Source organism: Bubalus kerabau, chromosome 14 (genome assembly GCF_029407905.1).
Source record: "Bubalus kerabau isolate K-KA32 ecotype Philippines breed swamp buffalo chromosome 14, PCC_UOA_SB_1v2, whole genome shotgun sequence".
NCBI lineage: Eukaryota > Metazoa > Chordata > Mammalia > Artiodactyla > Bovidae > Bubalus > Bubalus kerabau.
This window is the reverse complement of record NC_073637.1, coordinates 30,422,990-30,441,213: the sequence shown is the minus strand read 5'-3', so window position 1 is coordinate 30,441,213 and position 18,224 is coordinate 30,422,990.

Here is an 18,224-nt window from a genome sequence, read left to right as displayed (position 1 = left end):
AAATGGGGAAGAGAGAGGTCAAGGATGGGAAAACCGGTCACTGCATCACATATTGTTTAGTTGCTGAGTCATGTTTGACTCTTTGTGACCACATGGACTGTAGCCCACCAGGCTCCTCTGTCCATGGGATTTCCAAGGCAAGAATACTGGAGTGGGTTGCCATTTCCTTCTCCAGGGGATCTTCACAACCCAGGGAGTGAGCCTGCATCTCCCACATTGGCAGGCAGGTTCTTTACCACTGAGATACCAGGGAAGCCCACTGCATCACATGGTTGCCCTTTATGCATATCCTCAGGAAGAATTTCAGCCTTAATATCAGGCCATTCTGCCTCTCCTGAGGTATTGGATGGCATCATCTTGGGAACATGACAAGGCCTGCACACTCTGTGCCAACAGGACAGAAAGTTATTGGCATGCTCCATTCAGTACCTTGTCTAGGACTTGGCACAAAGCAGGGGCTCAGCAATTTTAGTTGACTATTAAGATAAACTTTGGGGATATTAAACCTGTTTCATCTTACCTTCCAACATGATTTTCTTGTCTAATGTTTGCATCTTTATCTCTATAAACCTTTAAAAGGAGATGAGCTATAAAGAAGATAGGTAATGACATTCAAAAACACAAATTACTTTATTATCTAACTCCATAGGTAAGTCCAAAATTAAAGTATAATTTTAAAGATTAGAAAATTAAGAACTTGGTGATTCTGCCAACAAGGTATGATAAGGACTGGATTCACTCAAAAGGCTTCCTGCCCTATCACCAAAAATATTGGGGAAAATAAATGAAACAGCATTCTTTAAGGCACTGGCCATTAGGCATTGAAGGGTGATGGTCTTAGAAAACTAGAAATTAACAAGGTGACTTCTGATACTGCTTGAGGTCACTTCCTTGAGAGCATTTCTGGGCCATGGAGAAGGAAAAGGGAATCAGGCATAACTCAGTAGACTCCCTGAGTTGAGGAGATGGAGATCAAAGTCTAGAGAACAAAATGGCTAGAATTAGAACAAAGCACAGGAAAGAAGAAAGCTGCATGAGAAAACTCCAATGATCTGCAGAGGAAGGATCCCCTTGAGTGTTCAGCAGAGCACTGCCCAGTTCACGCATGGAAGGAAATTATTCCAGACTAGGGCAAGAACCAATCAAGGGAATTCAAGGAAAAGTACCCAGAACTCACATGGGGCCAAGAATAGTGCTGATCTCCCTCCCCAACCCCCTTCCCTACCCTCTGGATTCACAGGACATCAGGTAGAACACTCAGAAGGGTCTTGCCTCAGGGACAGGTTAAAATTAACTCTACACAAAATGCAGCTGTGGACTCACCCAACAAAGCTTAAAAGCAAGACTTGAAAGGATCAAACTGTGTCTAAATAACTTAAAAGTGTTCCAGAACACAGCTCAAGGAGATGGGCAGGACTAAAAGACTACTCGGAGCCCTGGAAGGACAATGTTCACATCCCATAAAAAGGAACAGGCATGTAAAAAAGTTACAAAATGCAATTCATGATGAGGATAAAGTGACCCAGAACTAACACATATCAGAAGACAAGGACATGAAATCAGTTACAACAACTGTATTTTATATGCTCAAACAGCTGAAGGAATAGAGAGGGATGGATAAAGAGAAAAAGATCCAAGTCAAATTTCTAGAAATGGAAACTACGATGACTAAGATGAAGAATAAAATGGATGGGATTAACAGTAGATTTGAAAATGGAGGGAAAAAATATTTTCAAGAATTTGAAGACATAAACAATGGAAACAACCCAAAATGAAGACATGGAAACAACCCACATGGAGAAAAAAATGACAAAAATATGAACAGAGCACCAGTAAACTGTGGAACACCTTTGAATGGCCTAACATATGTGTAATTGAAGTTCTCAAAAGACAGAAAAGACAGCAGAGTAGACAGAAATAATATTTGAAGCAATAACAGTCAAATTTTTCCAAACTTGGTGAAAATCATAAACCCACAGTTGCCAGAAACCATTCGTAAGAAGCATAAAGAAAATGACATCAAGGCACATCATAATTAAATTGCTAATAATAAGGCAACTAAAGCTCAGAGTATTAACTTACAGCCCTTTTCAATATACAAGTTCGCACTGGGTCCATTCACAATGAGCAGACTATTATCTTAAAGAGGTCACAGAGATGAACTGGCAAGGACTAGATCAGAGGTGAAAGCAGGAAGGAAAACACGATTTAGGAATGAAAGCAGAGATGCTACCATAGAATCCTTAATAAAATAAGACACCACTTCAAGCACTTAGTCAAGGTCGAGGAGGCCACGCCTCTGCAGGCAAGGAGTTCTGCCAGCCACACTGGGTGTGGAGCCAGTACCAAGGGCCACAGTGTGTGCATTCATTTCACTGTGTCATCACCCCATTTCTTCAGTCTTTCTTCTTCTCAGGCCGTAATTTTCAGCTTCTTGGGATTATCGTCTTGTTCAGTGTGGGGTTTTCTTTCTTCTCTTTTTTTTTGCGGGGGCAGGGACACTGGAATTTCAGTTGTGAAAAATAAATGCTAGGGAAAGTGGGCTGTGTTTCATTTCCAAAGCTTATAAGACAAAGAGGTTTATCAATGATCCTTTCCTTTTCTCTTTTTGTACTTGTAAAGTAGAAATCCCCCTACTCCCTCATATACTTGAAGATGCTGATTCAGTACTTGTCTGATAAGAATCCTTCTTCATTTGTTTCTTAAGGTATCTTTTAGTTTCCCACCTTGATCTTTTGCCTGTTTTTTAATTTCATCTATTTTCTTTTCTAAATAATAAATTAAGAGAATGAGTGGTAAACTTTTGGAATTAAATGTATTATTGGGCTAAGCACACTTTTAGAAGTTTGCCTCCTGGTCTTCTCTCCCCACTCCACAACACCCAAATGTTGTTTTTACTGAAGTCGAAGCACTTAAAATATGCTTTAGATTTTATTCAGCTAACAATTATTTTACCCTGTTTACACAAACACTAAGCCAGACCTACAGCAGGTATGAAGATGAATAGCACTGACCCGTCCCCTAGGAAGTCCATAACCTAGAGGCAGTGAGCCAAAACTAAACAAAATCCAAAGTGGGTGAAAGTGAAAGTGATTCAGTCATGTCCAGTTCTTTGCGATCCCATAGACTGTAGCCCATCAGGCTTCTCTGTCCATGGGGTTCTCCAGGCCAGAATACTGGAGTGGGTAGCTGTTTCCTTCTCCAGGGTATTTTTCCCAACCCAGGGATCGAACGCAGGTCTCCCACATTGATTCTTTACCGTCTGAACCACCAGATAAGCCCAAGAATACTGGAGTGGGTAGCCTATTGCTTCTCCAGTGGATCTTTCCTGACCTAGGAATTGAACCGGGGTTTCCTGCATTGCAGGTAGATTCTTTACCAGCTGAGCTACCAGGGAAGCCCAACAAAATCCAAACCAAACAACAATAAGTACTTTTGTTATCAGTGGGTATTCTTTTGAGTAGTTTGTTCAGATATAAAAACCCTGCAAGTTACAAAATCCCTGTTCTAAATCAACTCAGCCTTGGTTGCTGTGGCATTCAGACCTGGCCTCATGAAATCATGCACATATATGTACATGTGTTTCCAACAGTGTTTTTGAAATTATAGCCTTTTTTTATTTTTTTGCATGTAACTCTAACCATGGGCTTCTCTGGTGGCTCATGTAACTCTAACCATGGGCTTCTCTGATGAAGATTCTGCCTGTAATGCAGGAGACCCAGGTTCAATCCCCCGGTCAGGAAGATCCCCTGGAGAAGGAAAGGGCAAACACTCCAGTATTCTTACCTGGAAAATTCCATGGACAGAGGAGCCTAGTAGGCTACAGTTCATGGGGTTGCAAAGGTCAGACACGACTGAACGACTTTCATCACCATCATCTGCAGCCATACAGCAAAAGCGTGATATACCCCCACAAGCAAACAAACCAAAAAGCCCTTTATTAGGGCTACATTAAACCTATAAAACTTAGAAAACTGGTAGTAATCAGCAGGCCATGAAAAATGAACTACTGACAGCCCAGAACATTCTAATTTTGCAAATAAGCCTGGCTTTAAGCAATGCAACTTATACTTGTGTGTCTGCTTATTTTTTTCTATTTATAGAAGAATTTGAAAGAATGGTGGTCCCCAGCAAATACAATAATACTTGTTCATAACAACATTAACATGATGTGTGGTATTGAGAAAGATGTAGATATGGAGGCAGACCATCCAGGGAAGACAGGACAGTTTGCTTTAAAACTCCTTCTTGACTGTTTCACTTCCTTGGAAACTGCAAAGACTAAAAAACTAGCTGGGGTGTGCACTGAATAAAGAAAGTGAGGAAGGCGCCAAGGCAGGCTACTAAATTTCACAGTCGTTCATCTTTTCCATTTTTCTGCAGAGGCCCCAAGGCAGGCAGATAATGCAGCCAAGAGAACCTGGGCAAAGATGGCTGTGCAGACAGGGTGGGTGGCTGCCGGTCCATTTGTCAGACTCAATCAAGGAAAGACAGAGCCCGAGAAGGCAAGAAAACGTAGGTTCTGTTCTCTGACCTTGAAAGAGGAGCTGTCATTTCAAGGGGAACATGGATGTCTCGGAGCCACAAGAAAAAAGCAGGTCAAGTCAGGGGAAAGAGCCACCAACAATGGGGTAACTAGGAGATACCTGGGGAAACGTATTTGTTATATCCCAAAGTAAGAAGAAAATGAGGGCAATAGCTTTATTTCAGCTCCTGAACTGTTTTATGGGCGATTTCCCTAAAAGATTTGCTTTTTCCTCTGAGCAGTTAAGCATCCGCGCTCTCGCAGAATTTTCTCATTCCCATCCAGACAGCAGTAGATCTTCACATTCCTGCAGGTAAAAGCCCTGACACTCCGCTTCAGCATCTAATTCTTCTTTCTTTTGTTACAGACGCTCTGCCAGCGAGAGAAAAGATTCTTTCTAGAAATAGCAGAACAGCAAAGGGATGAATATGGGGGTGGGGGTGGAGGGGGGCGGGGAGAAGAGTCGGGTGAGAGAGAGAGACTGGGGTAGAGAGAAGGGAGGGGAGAATAAAGCAGCGCAGGGAGAGGAATCGGGAAGCCTCAGGCTCCCGAGTCCTCCTAGGTCTATTGTTGCCTTTCTCCGCGGTTGGCCTTGCTGAGAACCGAAGCTCAGGACACAGTCCGCTGACGCTGTTGGTCCTGCCCTTCAGGCTCTGGGTACCATTGTGACGCAGCCCTGAAGTCAGCTGCCCTGTCAGCACTCATCAGCAGTCTTGTACAAGCGGAATGAAATCATTTCTATTGACCCCCTGGCATATTTATAGGATCTTTCTTTCTGCTGAGACTGGTGGTTATCACTTTCCCCTCCCCCGCTGATATGTTTATTCGCGCCCGTGTGCGAGGGGAGCGTTCATCAAGGGACCACGCGGCCCTCTCCCAGGCTGCCAAACCTACCCAATTACTGAGGCTGGAAGGGACCTGGGGAGTGGGGGTGGGGTGGGGGGAAACACCCTCTGCCTGGCCTGTTCTCCGGTTTGTACCCTCTGAAAAGAAGACTTTCTGACTCTGCACGCTTCCTCGGTCCAGTCTGCACACTGACTTTTAACGGGCAGAGCGCTCATTTATTCTTCGTTGGCTGTGTCTCCAAGACCCCCTTTTCTTGTTACACAATGAGCGAGAGACGCTGCGTTTCCCTCTGGAGGGGTGAGGGAGAGGATGCGGGCAGAGCCTTGACTCCACGGTCTTCTTGGCAGCCTCTTCCGCGCGAGTTAGGCAGACCTGCTCTGTTGCAGGGCGCCCAGCACTCTGGTCCTGTACTGCCCTCTATCTTCCCGTTTCTTGCTAAAGATGTTGCGGTTTCTTTTTAGTAAGTGATTTGGAAGAAAACGTTAAAATTCGGGGGAAAATTGTGTCGTGTGATTTAAAGTCATGAAAGCTCCATCTAGACATTCCCTTAAATGCTGTTGGAGGAAGATGGCAAATTGTTTTTAAGTGTGTGTCTCTTAGGCTTCCCTGGTGGCTCAGTGCTAAAGAATCTGCCTGCCAATGCAGGAGACCCGATTCCATGCCTGGGTTGGGAAGAGTCCCTGGAGGAGTAAATGTCTACCCCCTCTAGTATTCTTGCCTGGAAAAATCCCATGGACAGAGGAGCCTGGCAGGGCTCCATGGGGTTGCAAAGAGTTGGACACGACTTAGTGACTAAACAATGACAGCAACAAATGTGTCTCTTAACACTTATTAATTTACTTAAAGCTTTGTTTTTTTTTTTTTTTTACCAATACTTTCATAATTCCTATTTTCACTGATGTAGTTTATTCTTCAGATTAGAAAAAGAAGTATCAATTAATATTATTGGACCTACTATCTTTGCCTGCAATGTTTTTTGACACTCATTACAATGGAACATTTATGACTTAGGATTTTTTTATGTTATGGGAAGCAGAGTTCAAGAACAGCAACAAAACCTGCCCGGGACGCAGAAAACCTGGATTCTTGGCCTAGTTTGCTTCCACCTAGAATCATGACCTTGTAAGTCATTAATCACTCTGGGCTTTAGCTGCTTTATCTGTGGTTCTGTCTGGAACTAACACTTCCATACTTACAAGCAGGGGACTGAACAAAGGAAGCCTAGCCAGTGACCACTTGATTAATAACCAAGCCATTTGTGAGAATGAGGGCAAAGGTTGATTGTTTCTCCTATCCCCAGGGACTAATGCATAGTGGCCGGTGAGGCTGCGGCAGTAACATACAATGCATAAGAAAGACACCTAGCCCAAGTATCAGCTGTAGCCGATGTGTTGGTCCCTATTTAAAAGTAAAAGTGAAAGTGTCAGTCGCTTAGATGTGTCTGACTCTTTTCGACTCCATGGATTATAGCCTGCCAGGCTCCTCTGTCCATGGAATTCTCCAGGCAAGAATACTGGAGTGAGTAGTCATTCCCTTCACCAGGGGATCTTCGTGACCCAGGGATCGAACCCACAACATCTGTGTCTCTTGCATTGCAGACAGATTTTTTACCATCTGAGTCACCAGGGAAGCCCTCTTAATGTATGAAAAGGTAAGCCAATAAAAGACTCTGAATTCAAAACACAGCTTGAAGGGTTTGGAATGGTTTTCTAAATGAAGTAAAGAAGAGAGAGAGAGAAAGAGAAAAGGCAAGCGAAAGAAAGGGAAGTAGGCAGACAAACTACAAACTCTGTAAAAAAAACAAAAACAAAAACAAAACAACACCGAGGCATGGAAGAAGACTTGGCTTGGAAGGAGATACCACAGATGTGTACTTCTTCTTATGACTCAGTTCACCATTATTCTCTGACAAAAAATATTCCAAATTCCTGTGTTTTTCAGCTCACTAGAGAAATGAACGCTTTCTTCTTTAGGATTGTTGTTGTTGTTGTCCAGTAGCTTAGCCGTGTCCAACTTTTTGCCGCCCCATGGACTGCAGCACGCCAGGCTTCCCTGTCCTTCACCATCTTCCGGAGCTTGCTTAAACTCATATCCATTGAGTCAGTGATGTCTTATCTTCTGTCATCCCCTTCTCCTGGCTTCAATCTTTCCCAGCATCAGGGTCTTTTCTAATGAGTTAGTTCTTTGCATCAGGTGACCAAAGTACTGGAGTTTCAGCTTTAGCATTAGTCCTCCCAATGAATCAGATCAGATCAGATCAGTCGCTCAGTCGTGTCCGACTCTTTTTGACCCCATGAATCGCAGCACACCAGGCCTCCCTGTCCATCACCAACTCCCAGAGTTCACTCAGACTCACGTTCATGGAGTCAGTGATGCCATCCAGCCATCTCATCCTCTGTCGTCCCCTTCTCCTCCTGCCCCCAATCCCTCCCAGCATCAGAGACTTTTGCAATGAGTCAACTCTTGGCATGAGGTGGCCAAAGTACTGGAGTTTCAGCTTCAGCATCATTCCTTCCAAAGAAATGCCAGGGCTGATCTCCTTCAGAATGAACTGGTTGGATCTTCTTGCAGTCCAAGGGACTCTCAAGAGTCTTCTCCAACACCACAGTTCAAAAGCATCAATTCTTTGGTGCTCAGCCTTCTTCACAGTCCAACTCTCACATCCATACATGACCACAGGAAAAACCATAGCCTTGACTAGATGGACCTTTGTTGGCAAAGTAATGTCTCTGCTTTTGAATATGCTATCTAGGTTGGTCATAACCTTCCTTCCAAGGAGTAAGCGTCTTTTAATTTCATGGCTGCAGTCACCATCTGTAGTGATTTTGGAGCCCAGAAAAATAAAGTCTGACACTGTTTCCACTGTTTCCCCATCTATTTCCCATGAATTGATGGGACCGGATGCCATGATCTTCGTTTTCTGAATGTTGAGCTTTAAGCCAACTTTTTCACTCTCCACTTTCACTTTCATCAAGAGGCCTTTGAGTTCCTCTTCACTTTCTGCCATAAGGGAGGTGTCATCTGCATATCTGAGGTTATTGATATTTCTCCCAGCTATCTTGATTCCAGTTTGTGTTTCTTCCAGTCCAGCATTTCTCATGATGTACTCTGCATATAAGTTAAATAAACAGGGTGACAATATACAGCCTTGACGAACTCCTTTTTACTCAGGACTTATTTCCTTTAGAATTGACTGGTTGGATCTCCTTGCAGTCCAAGGTACTCTCAAGAGTCTTCTCCAACACCACAGTTCAAAAGCATCAATTCTTTGGGGCTCAGCCTTCTTTATGGTCCAATTCTCACATCCATACATGACTAATGGAAAAAACATAGTTTTGACTAGATAGACCTTTGTCAGCAAAATAATGTCTCTGCCTTTTAATATGCTGTCCAGGTTTGTCATAGCTTTTCTTCCAAGGAGCAAATGTCTTTTAATTTCATGGCTGCAGTCACCATCTGCAGTGATTTTGGAGCTCAAGAAAATAAAGTATCTTGCTGTTTTCATTGTTTCCCCATCTAATTGCCATCAAGTGATGGGACTGGATGCCTTGATCTTAGTTTTATGAATGTTGAGTTTTAAGCCAGTTTTTTCACTCTTCTCTTTCACTTTTTTCAAGAGGCTCTTTAGTTCCTCTTCACTTTCTGCCATAAGGGTGATGTCATCTGCATATCTGAGGTTATTGATATTTCTCCTGGAAATCTTGATTCCAGCTTGTGCTTCATCCAGCCTGGCATTCCACATGATGTCCTCTGCATATAAGTTAAATAAGCAGGGTGACAATATACAACCTTGATGTACTCCTTTCCCAATTTGGAACCAGTCTGTTGTTCCATGTTGGGTTTTAACTGTTGCTTCTTGACCTGTGTACAGGTTTCTCAGGAAGCAGGTAAGGTGGTCTGGTACTCCCATCTCTTGAAGAATTTTCCACAGTTTGTTGTGATCCACACAATCAAAGGCTTTAGCATAGTCAATGAAGCAGAAATACATGTTTTTCTTTGGAATTCTCTTGCTTTTTCTATGATTCAACGGATGTTGCCAATTTGATCACAGGTTCCTCTGCCTTTTCTAAATCCAACTTGAACATCTGGAAGTTCTCGGTTCACGTACTGTTGAAGCCTAGCTTGGAGAATTTTGAGCATTACTTTACTTGCCTGTGAGATGACTGCAATTGTGTGGTAGTTTGAATGTTCTTTGGCATTGCCTTTCTTTGGGGTTGGAATGAAAATTGATCTTTTCCAGTCCTGTGGCCACTGCAGAGTTTTCCAAATTTGCTGACACAATGAATGCAGCACTTTCACAGCATCATCTTTTAGGATTTGAAATTGCTCAGCTCTCCATAACCTCTACTAGCTTCGTTCATAGTGATGCTTCCCAAGGCCCACTTGACTTCGCACTCCAAGATGTCTGGCTCTAGGTGAGTGATCACACCAGTGTGGTTATCTGTATCATTAAGATATTTTTTTTCCTATCTTATTTAGACTAATGCCTATTTAGGCAAAATTTGAAGATCAGCAGAAGAGGTGTTATAATGGCAACCAAAATGGGGGTGTTAACAGGAATGAGATGAGAGAAACCACAATGATAGAGATCATGAAGCACAGACACTAAATTATGAGGAGGAAATAGTTTTGAGAAGAAATTAACATCACATGAGGTACTGACTCAGAGGGAAAGAGTGAGCAGTAATCTAAAGGCTTCCACTTTCTCACTGGGAAAGGGTACAGTGTTCTAGGTTCTGTTGCAGGTTGAAATGTCCTGGATCGATATTGGACAATTCAGTGTAATCTCATAAAAATTCATGGCATGCCTGTGAGTACAAAAGTCCCAAGTGGAGCAGAAACTGGTGCAGGAAAGTGGGCACAGCCCAGGAGGCATGTCCCAAGATTGATAAAGACATGATACACACACTCAGGAAGTGAAAACTATAGCAGGGGTGGATGATCTGCTGATCATCCACGGCAGGTGTTATAAGAGAGGTGAAAACACAGTGCTTTATAATAACTTCCAGTGGGAAATAAAGAAATGCACTGTGGCCTGATTCTATTTCATAAATTGTTATTTTCCCTATACATGTATATTTTGCTTATGCAGAAATAAAAGAAGTCATTTTTATTTCAACTAAATATACCCAGTTCACCACATCTTTTTCTTTTCTCGAGTATCTTTCTGTGTGGGAAGATGGCTTTTTATGCATTGCCAGCTAAGTCAAAAGGAGTTTACAAATAGCCTGCCCTTCTAAAGACCTTGCAAACCAATTTTCTGTGATGAGCTCACAGAACTGTGTGGTCAGAAAACTGCTTTATATACCTCCCAGTGCTGAAGAGAAGACTTTGCTTTCAGGTTATAGACAAGACTCTAGAAATAGTTACAAAAGAATCATTTTTTTACTAAGGGATATAATTCTGAACTTAACTTCAAACACTTGTTCATGTCCTGTTAAATTTACCTGTCATTTTAAAATTTAATAATGCCAACCCATGCACTGGAGAAGGAAATGGCAACCCACTCCAGTGTTCTTGCCTGGAGAATCCCAGGGACGGCAGAGCCTGGTGGGCTGCCGTCTATGGGGTCGCACAGAGCTGGACATGACTGAAGCGACTTAGCAGCAGCAGCAGCAGCAATGTTTATTTTAAAGAACAGAAAACCACATAGAGACTGTTAAAGAGAACATTACCCAGTGCACAAGTTGGTTGACCTGGAAATTCTAATACCCTTCATATAATGCCACCTATGGTGGGGGGAGGGGGTTGCGGGGGGTGCTTCTAGATGGTGCCAGTGGTAAAGAACCTGCCTGCCAATGCAGGAGACATAAGAAACCTGGGTTCTATCCCTGGGTCAGGAAGATCTCCTGGAGGGGGGAAAACAACCCACTCTAGTATTCTTGCCTGAAGAATCCCATGGACAGAGGAGCCTGGCAGGCTATGGTCTACAGGGTTGCATAGAGTTGGACATGACTGAAGCAACTAATACACACACACACAAAAAATACCCCTCATAGGAACCTAATAAACCTGGTTGGTTAGTCAGAGGTGCACCAAACACCTAAATATTTTGAAATTTCAGGTAATTGATTTTCAATTTTCTTTACTTATGACATTTTCATGGAATTGCAGCTCACAGCCAAATTCCAATCCTCCAGAGAAGATGAATTAGCAAACACATTAACAGTGAATCAAAGCATGTGTTTTGGACCAGCCTAATCCAACCAGTCCATTCTAAAGGAGATCAGCCCTGGATGTTCTTTGGAAGGAATGATGCTAAAGCTGAAACTCGAATACTTTGGCCACCTCCTGCAAAGAGTTGACTCATTGGAAAACACTCTGATGCTGGGAGGGATTGGGGGCAGGAGGAAAAGGGGACGACAGAGGATGAGATGGCTGGATGACATCACCGACTCGATGGACGTGAGTTTGAGTGAACTCCAGGAGTTGGTGATGGACAGGGAGGCCTGGTGTGCTGTGATTCATGGGGTCGCAAAGAGTCGGACACGACTGTGTGACTGAACTGAACTGAACTGAGAGAGATCTGTGGTATCATAATAAACATAGACCCTGGGATGAGACTCCTTGGGGTCAAATCCTAGCTTCCTCCATTCTCCAGCTGTAAAGCCACAGACGGATTACTAACCTCAGAACTTCCCTGCAGGGGAGACTGTGATGATTAAGTAAAGATTTGTAACACATAGAAACATTCTTCAGGAATATGTACATGTGAGCTATTGCTATAGCCCAGATTCAAACAGCATTTCCAGAGCTTTCTATCCCCCTAATTACACATTTCCCTAAACATGTACCCTGCTACATAGTTAAGCTATTAATGAAAGATTTGTTTATGTTGCCAAGCCTTGTGAAATTCCAAGAACAAAGTTCAGCCAATATTTCAGAGAATGGCATCTGTAATAACAAAGTTTTCCATATTGACCCAGGAAAAAGGTGGAAAGGGGGTCAGTGATGAACTTAGGGAATCTGTGGCTCTGTCAAAAAAATTTTATGCAAAAATGACTGCACCTCTATGAACATTGTTTATAGGAAATGTCCACAGCTTTCAACAGATGTGAGAAAAGACTCAACAGACGAATAAAAAGCCCACGCATGTAAACCAAAATACCACTCATTTTTTGGATTCAAGGCAACGTTAGAATTCAAATAGAACCTAATCCAGGTACTTACCCTTGATCTTTATGTGCCTGCCACCATTTTATGTTACAAGGCAATTATTATATTTATGCAACTTGTTTTCTTTAACTCGAAGTTAAAACATAGATATACAAACTATAATCACACACCATCTTAAAAAGCAAGGTTATTTATACTATGTTGAAATTAATTGTTACTTCCATTTAGAATTGCATTGCTCCCTTTTCCACTTCAAATGGCTTTAGAAAAAACATCCCATGAAGACATAGAGGGACGTTAGGAAAAACAAGGACTTTGGCATCAAACAGACTAGAGTCTGAATTCCAGCTTCCCTCAGAGGGGACATGAGAAACCTTCCCAAAAGAATGGCTCAGGGGTTCATCAGTACCACTTTTCTAGATTCCATATATACGCGTTAATATACAATATTTATTTTTCTTTTCCTGATGAACCTATTTGCAGGGCAAGAATAGAGATGTCGGCGTAGAGAACGGACCCGTGGACACGGTGCGGGGAAAGAGAGGGTGGGGTGAACTGAGAGCGCGGCACTGACACATACGCACTCCCGGGTGCGACACGGCCAGCGAGAAGCTGCCGCAGAGCCAAGGGGGCTCAGCCCGGTGCTCTGACGACCTAGAGGAATGGGGTGGGACGAAGGCTCAGGAAGGAGGGGATATGTGTGTGCTTACAGCTGATTCACTCCGTTGTACAGCAAAAACTAACACAACATAATGAAGCAATTATCTTCCAATAAAAAATAAATGAAAGAAAAAGGAATGGCTTGGAGGAATGTTGGGAACCACATAACAGGCAAAGTACGAGACCCAGGGACACAGCAGACCTACAGAGCTGGTTTTCTTCCCTTTTTCTTCTCTTTCTTGCCCCATAAGAGGGAGTATCGCAACACTGAAAATGGCACTTATGCCACAGACTCCATTAAAATGGGCGTAATAACCTCTGGTTTTATTCATCACGTTCAGAAGCATATTTCCCATGGAAGAAGGAGAAGTAACAATAAATAAATAAATAGCTTTTAATGTTTAAGTGCAGCAATTTGTTCTATAATGAATTCATGTTAATAAAAAATTTAAAGTGTACATGGAGATTGTAAGAATTATCAGTGTAATATTACTGAAAATGACCAATTCTCAGTCAGTTATTTTGTACACCCTCAGTGGAAAGTTTTGCATATTTATTTTTAAGTTCTTTCTACATAAAGTCATATTTTTCCCATGAGTACATCCTTTTTTAAAGAAATAGACCATTAACACAAAAACATTTTCAAAAATATTTCTAACACTCGAGTGTTGGGAAAAACACATAATTAAAAAATATTAGTGACTCAAAGTCTTCATTTGTTGTTTTAAATCAAACTCTTGTCTCCTCGGGGACCAAACTTTTAAAGTTGCCTCAAAATTTAAATCCATAAACAAAAACCGATTAAAACATTTTAGACTATCAACAGTATTTATTATAAGATAAAGTAAAAGCATGCATGCGTGCTCAGTCATGTCTGATTCTTTTCGACCCCAGGGACTATAGCCCACCAGCCTCCTCTATCCATGGGATTTCCCAGGTAAGAACATTGGAGTGGTTGCCATTTCCTTCTCCAGGGCATCTTCACCACCCAGGGACTGAACCCAGGTCTCCAGCATTGCAGGTAAATTCTTTACCATCTGAGCCACCAGAGGATGGAGATACAAAAGTTAAAAAAAAAAAAAAATTCTTGCCCTCATATTTCACAAGCAAATGGGGTAAACTATATACTAACTGCAGAAAGGGTTCACGTTACATCACATGTGACTCTGTTTTCTCTTTTAAATGGATTTCCTTTTATGCTTGTTACTCTATTATTTAACACAGGACTCTGTAAGTGGCTGCATTTTGCCAGCTCCATAAATGGCATTAGCCCTGGCGCAAAGTGGAACATGCCAGATCCATGTAGTTTTGATGCGACCCTGATGGTGGAAGCCCTCCATTAAGGCCAGTGGGGTCCCTCAATTGTTATGATTGACTAATGGTATGGAACTGGTATTGACAATAGAGCAACAGGAAGAAAAATCCCCCCATACGCTGGCTGTGAAAGACGGGCACTGCCAAGGCCCCACACAGTACTGCTTCTGCCACCTGAGGGAACAGAGACAGGAGGGGAAGAACTGGGGACTGGCTCAGCTGTTTCAGAGTAAAGGAGAGAGATCCGGACAGCCACATCCCAGTTCAAAGTCAGTCGCTCCATGACCGAGGCGTAGTCTAAGGAACCTGCCCAAGATCTCAAGACAGCTTCCCCAGCTCTGCACTACATGGGGCTGGGAGCTCAGTCCACCTGCTCTGCATCAACCTCAAGTCTTATTGTCCTTCTCAGAGCAAGTCTGTGATGAAATATGAGTCTAACGAGTGGTCAACTTTTAATATCAGAAAGCACTCCCATCTCTTTAAATGCTTACAAATCGTGTGAGGTAACTGTTCACTTAACACACGTCAGCTTTATCCTCAGGACAAGGCAATGACCTACCTTGAATGACAGTTTCAACTGTTACCTAGGCCTGAGTACCATTTGCAAAATGCTTTAAGGACTTCCTTATAAATAGAGGCTGGAAAGCCAAGATAAGCTCGTTTATAGTATCCAAAATCTCAGCAAATATTCTAGCTTGTGAATGATGAATCAGCAAGATTTCATTATCTTCCTCTAAGAAAATGAGAGGTATTGGGTCCTACACAAACCCTACACAAGTCCTGGGAACTATGACACTAAAAAGTCTCCCAGTATCTAAAGGGTTGTATGTAGAGAAAGGTCCAGACTGTGAGGAAGCACACATTTAAAGGAAAGGGACTTCCCTGGTGGTCCAGTGGCTAAGACACTATGATCCCAATGCTGGGGGCCTGGGTTTGATCCTTGATCAGGGAAGACCCAGCACAGCCAAATAAATACAAGAAAAAATAGAAAATACCAGCACTTTCCTCTGAAATATGTTCTGCACCTTGTCCCCCAGGGAAGGAGCAGTTGTCTTCATCACATACAATGTAGTGTGTTCTACTGTCCTTCTGATAGAGGGGTAAAGGACTTAAATCTGAGGTTTATATTCATCATCCTTTCCCTGCCCTGTTTAGAATTCTTCTACCATCTCTTGGAACCCCAAGTCTCTAGAACTCCTTTGGTTTCCAACAACCAGATCTTTTTCCTCATCTTCCTCACATCCACACTTTCTTGTATCCCATTCTGCTCTTCTAAGTGAGCTTAGGATACAGAAAACGATCCAGAGTTTGATGACATTATTATTCAACAAAGCATGGGGAAACACTTTGTTCTCTCAAATGGAGGGGACATTAAATATCTATGGAGAACAAGTTAGCAACAGCAGGTGATGTCATTTGGCCTAGCCACACTCTTTAATAGCACACTTTCAGGCATATGACAAGATATTAACACATGTATCAAACTGTTCATGCAATACTGCTTCTAATGCTAAAATATAGAAATTAACCCAAATGGCCAAGAAAAAAGGGGGGTTGTTTTATAAAATTATGGCTTATCCACACAGTGGAGTAACCTGGCTTCCATAAAAGATTGATGAAGTTTCTTCATGTACTGACATGTAATGACGTCTAAAGAAACAAATAACAGTGTATCATAGTCCCTGTATGGCTGTACTATTTGATTTTTTTTTTTTATGCAGAGGGAGTAGAGCACTGATTTTCCTTGCTATCTGATCTTTCAGTCTCAGAAGAGTCACTGTAACGACTGCCAAATTGTTCTATTCAATATTCCCTATCTAAATTGGAAAACTACTATAATGATGCACACACAAGCACTCGCAAGCATTATGCATGATTCCAGGAAGAACAGAGTGACGGGTGATTACTTCTCAGGTGTTGTCTACATAGAACGAGTCTAGGCTGATGCTGTCTAGGCAAGTTCTGCATCACTGTCACTGTCTTCTCTCATCTGAAATAAAAACATCTCCTAAAAGTAGAGAAGGAGAAAACAGCTAAGCCTGAGAGATACAGAAGTGTCCACACATAAGAAGAAAAGTTTGAAATGATAAAGTCGACGGACAGAGGAGATCTCAGAGAAATGTAGGTTCCGATTTACTGGATTTGGGTTTGGGTCTGTGGGGCAACACGTCTAACAAGCCTTCAGGTGATGTCAATGCTGCTGGTCCTCCTATCCTGAGTGGCAAACTTTGTTACCATTGTGTACTGCATGTAAACACAGTCAGTAATGACTTTATTAAGTATTAAATATTTCTGTTCTTGGTGTTTTATGCCATAGACATCCTTGCTCAATAATATATAACAACTAGAGAAATAAATTGAGGTTTCTGATTGCCTGGGAATGTATGATATTTTCCTTTTAAAACAGTGGATTATCAGCTCAAACTAGCCCAAAATTTGCAATCCAGTAGGTTTTCAGAAATATATGTGTATGCATGCCTGTATGTTCATTAGCTTTGATACAAGTAAAATAACTCTGAAAGGCTCTAGAAGAATAACAGGTTCAACACTGAGTACACGGGAAACATGAATAGCATGTGAACTTTATTATATTTCCTTTTAATGCCTATTGAATTTGAGTCATATAAATACATTATTTATTAATGAATAATTTTTTAATTATTTCAATGACCTTTTGAAACTGAAAAAAGAAAGGAAGGAGAATTCGTGCATATCTAGACCTACAACAAGCTTTTCCATGAAAGACATGGTGCTGGACTGAGTGCCCAATTTGGAATACCTTCAAATCTACATACAGAAGCAAATAAGTGTCCAATGGTTGCATTATCAGTGACTGAGAGTTTTGTATTTTTTGATAGCTTTTTTAAAAATATTTGTTAGAATTATATAAACACAAAAATTTTAAATCACTTTATAAAGAAGGATATAATGAAAAGAAATGGTATCCTATCCACCATCTATCCATCTAGAATGGATCCACAGGAGAGACCATTTTTAATACCTTCTTCCTATGACTACATCCATGTTGACATATAGTGTGTTCACACATCTATTTATAAATTCAGGAATTGTACACATGAAGCATCAACTTCTTGCTTTGATGAATTAGAATTATGCTCATCTTTACATCACTCCCATCTCCTCCCTTCATCCATTTACAATGATTAATCACTATTTTGGGGAATTTACATGGTTATATTCATGACTATAAAAAATACATTTTCTTTTCTATTTCTTATTCTGTCAACTGATACTGTCTCTCTTGAATCCTCACTGTCTTATGAAAACATTCCTGCCTCCGTTCTTCCCTTTAGCAGTCTCTCTACCATTGTTCCTCCAAACACTGGGGTCTACATTTTATATATCCAAGGTGATAATATTTACATTCTGTTTTCAATAAATCATAAATATGGCTGAGCACCGAAGAATTGACGCTTTTGAACTGTGGTGTTGAAGAAGACTCTTGAGAGTCCCTTGGACTGCAAGGAGATCAAACCAGTCAATCCTAAAGGAAATCAGTCCTGAATATTTATTGGAAGGACTGATGCTGAAGCTGAAGCTCCAATACTTTGGCCACCTGATGCCAAGAGCTGACTCTTTAGAAAAGACCCTGATGCTGGGAAAGATTGAAGGAGGGAGGAGAAGCAGACGACAGAGGACAGGATGCTTGTATGGCATCACTGACTCAATGGACATGAGTTTGAGCAAGCTCCGGGAGATGAAGAAAGACAGGGAAGCCTGGTGTGCTTCAGTCCAGGGGTTG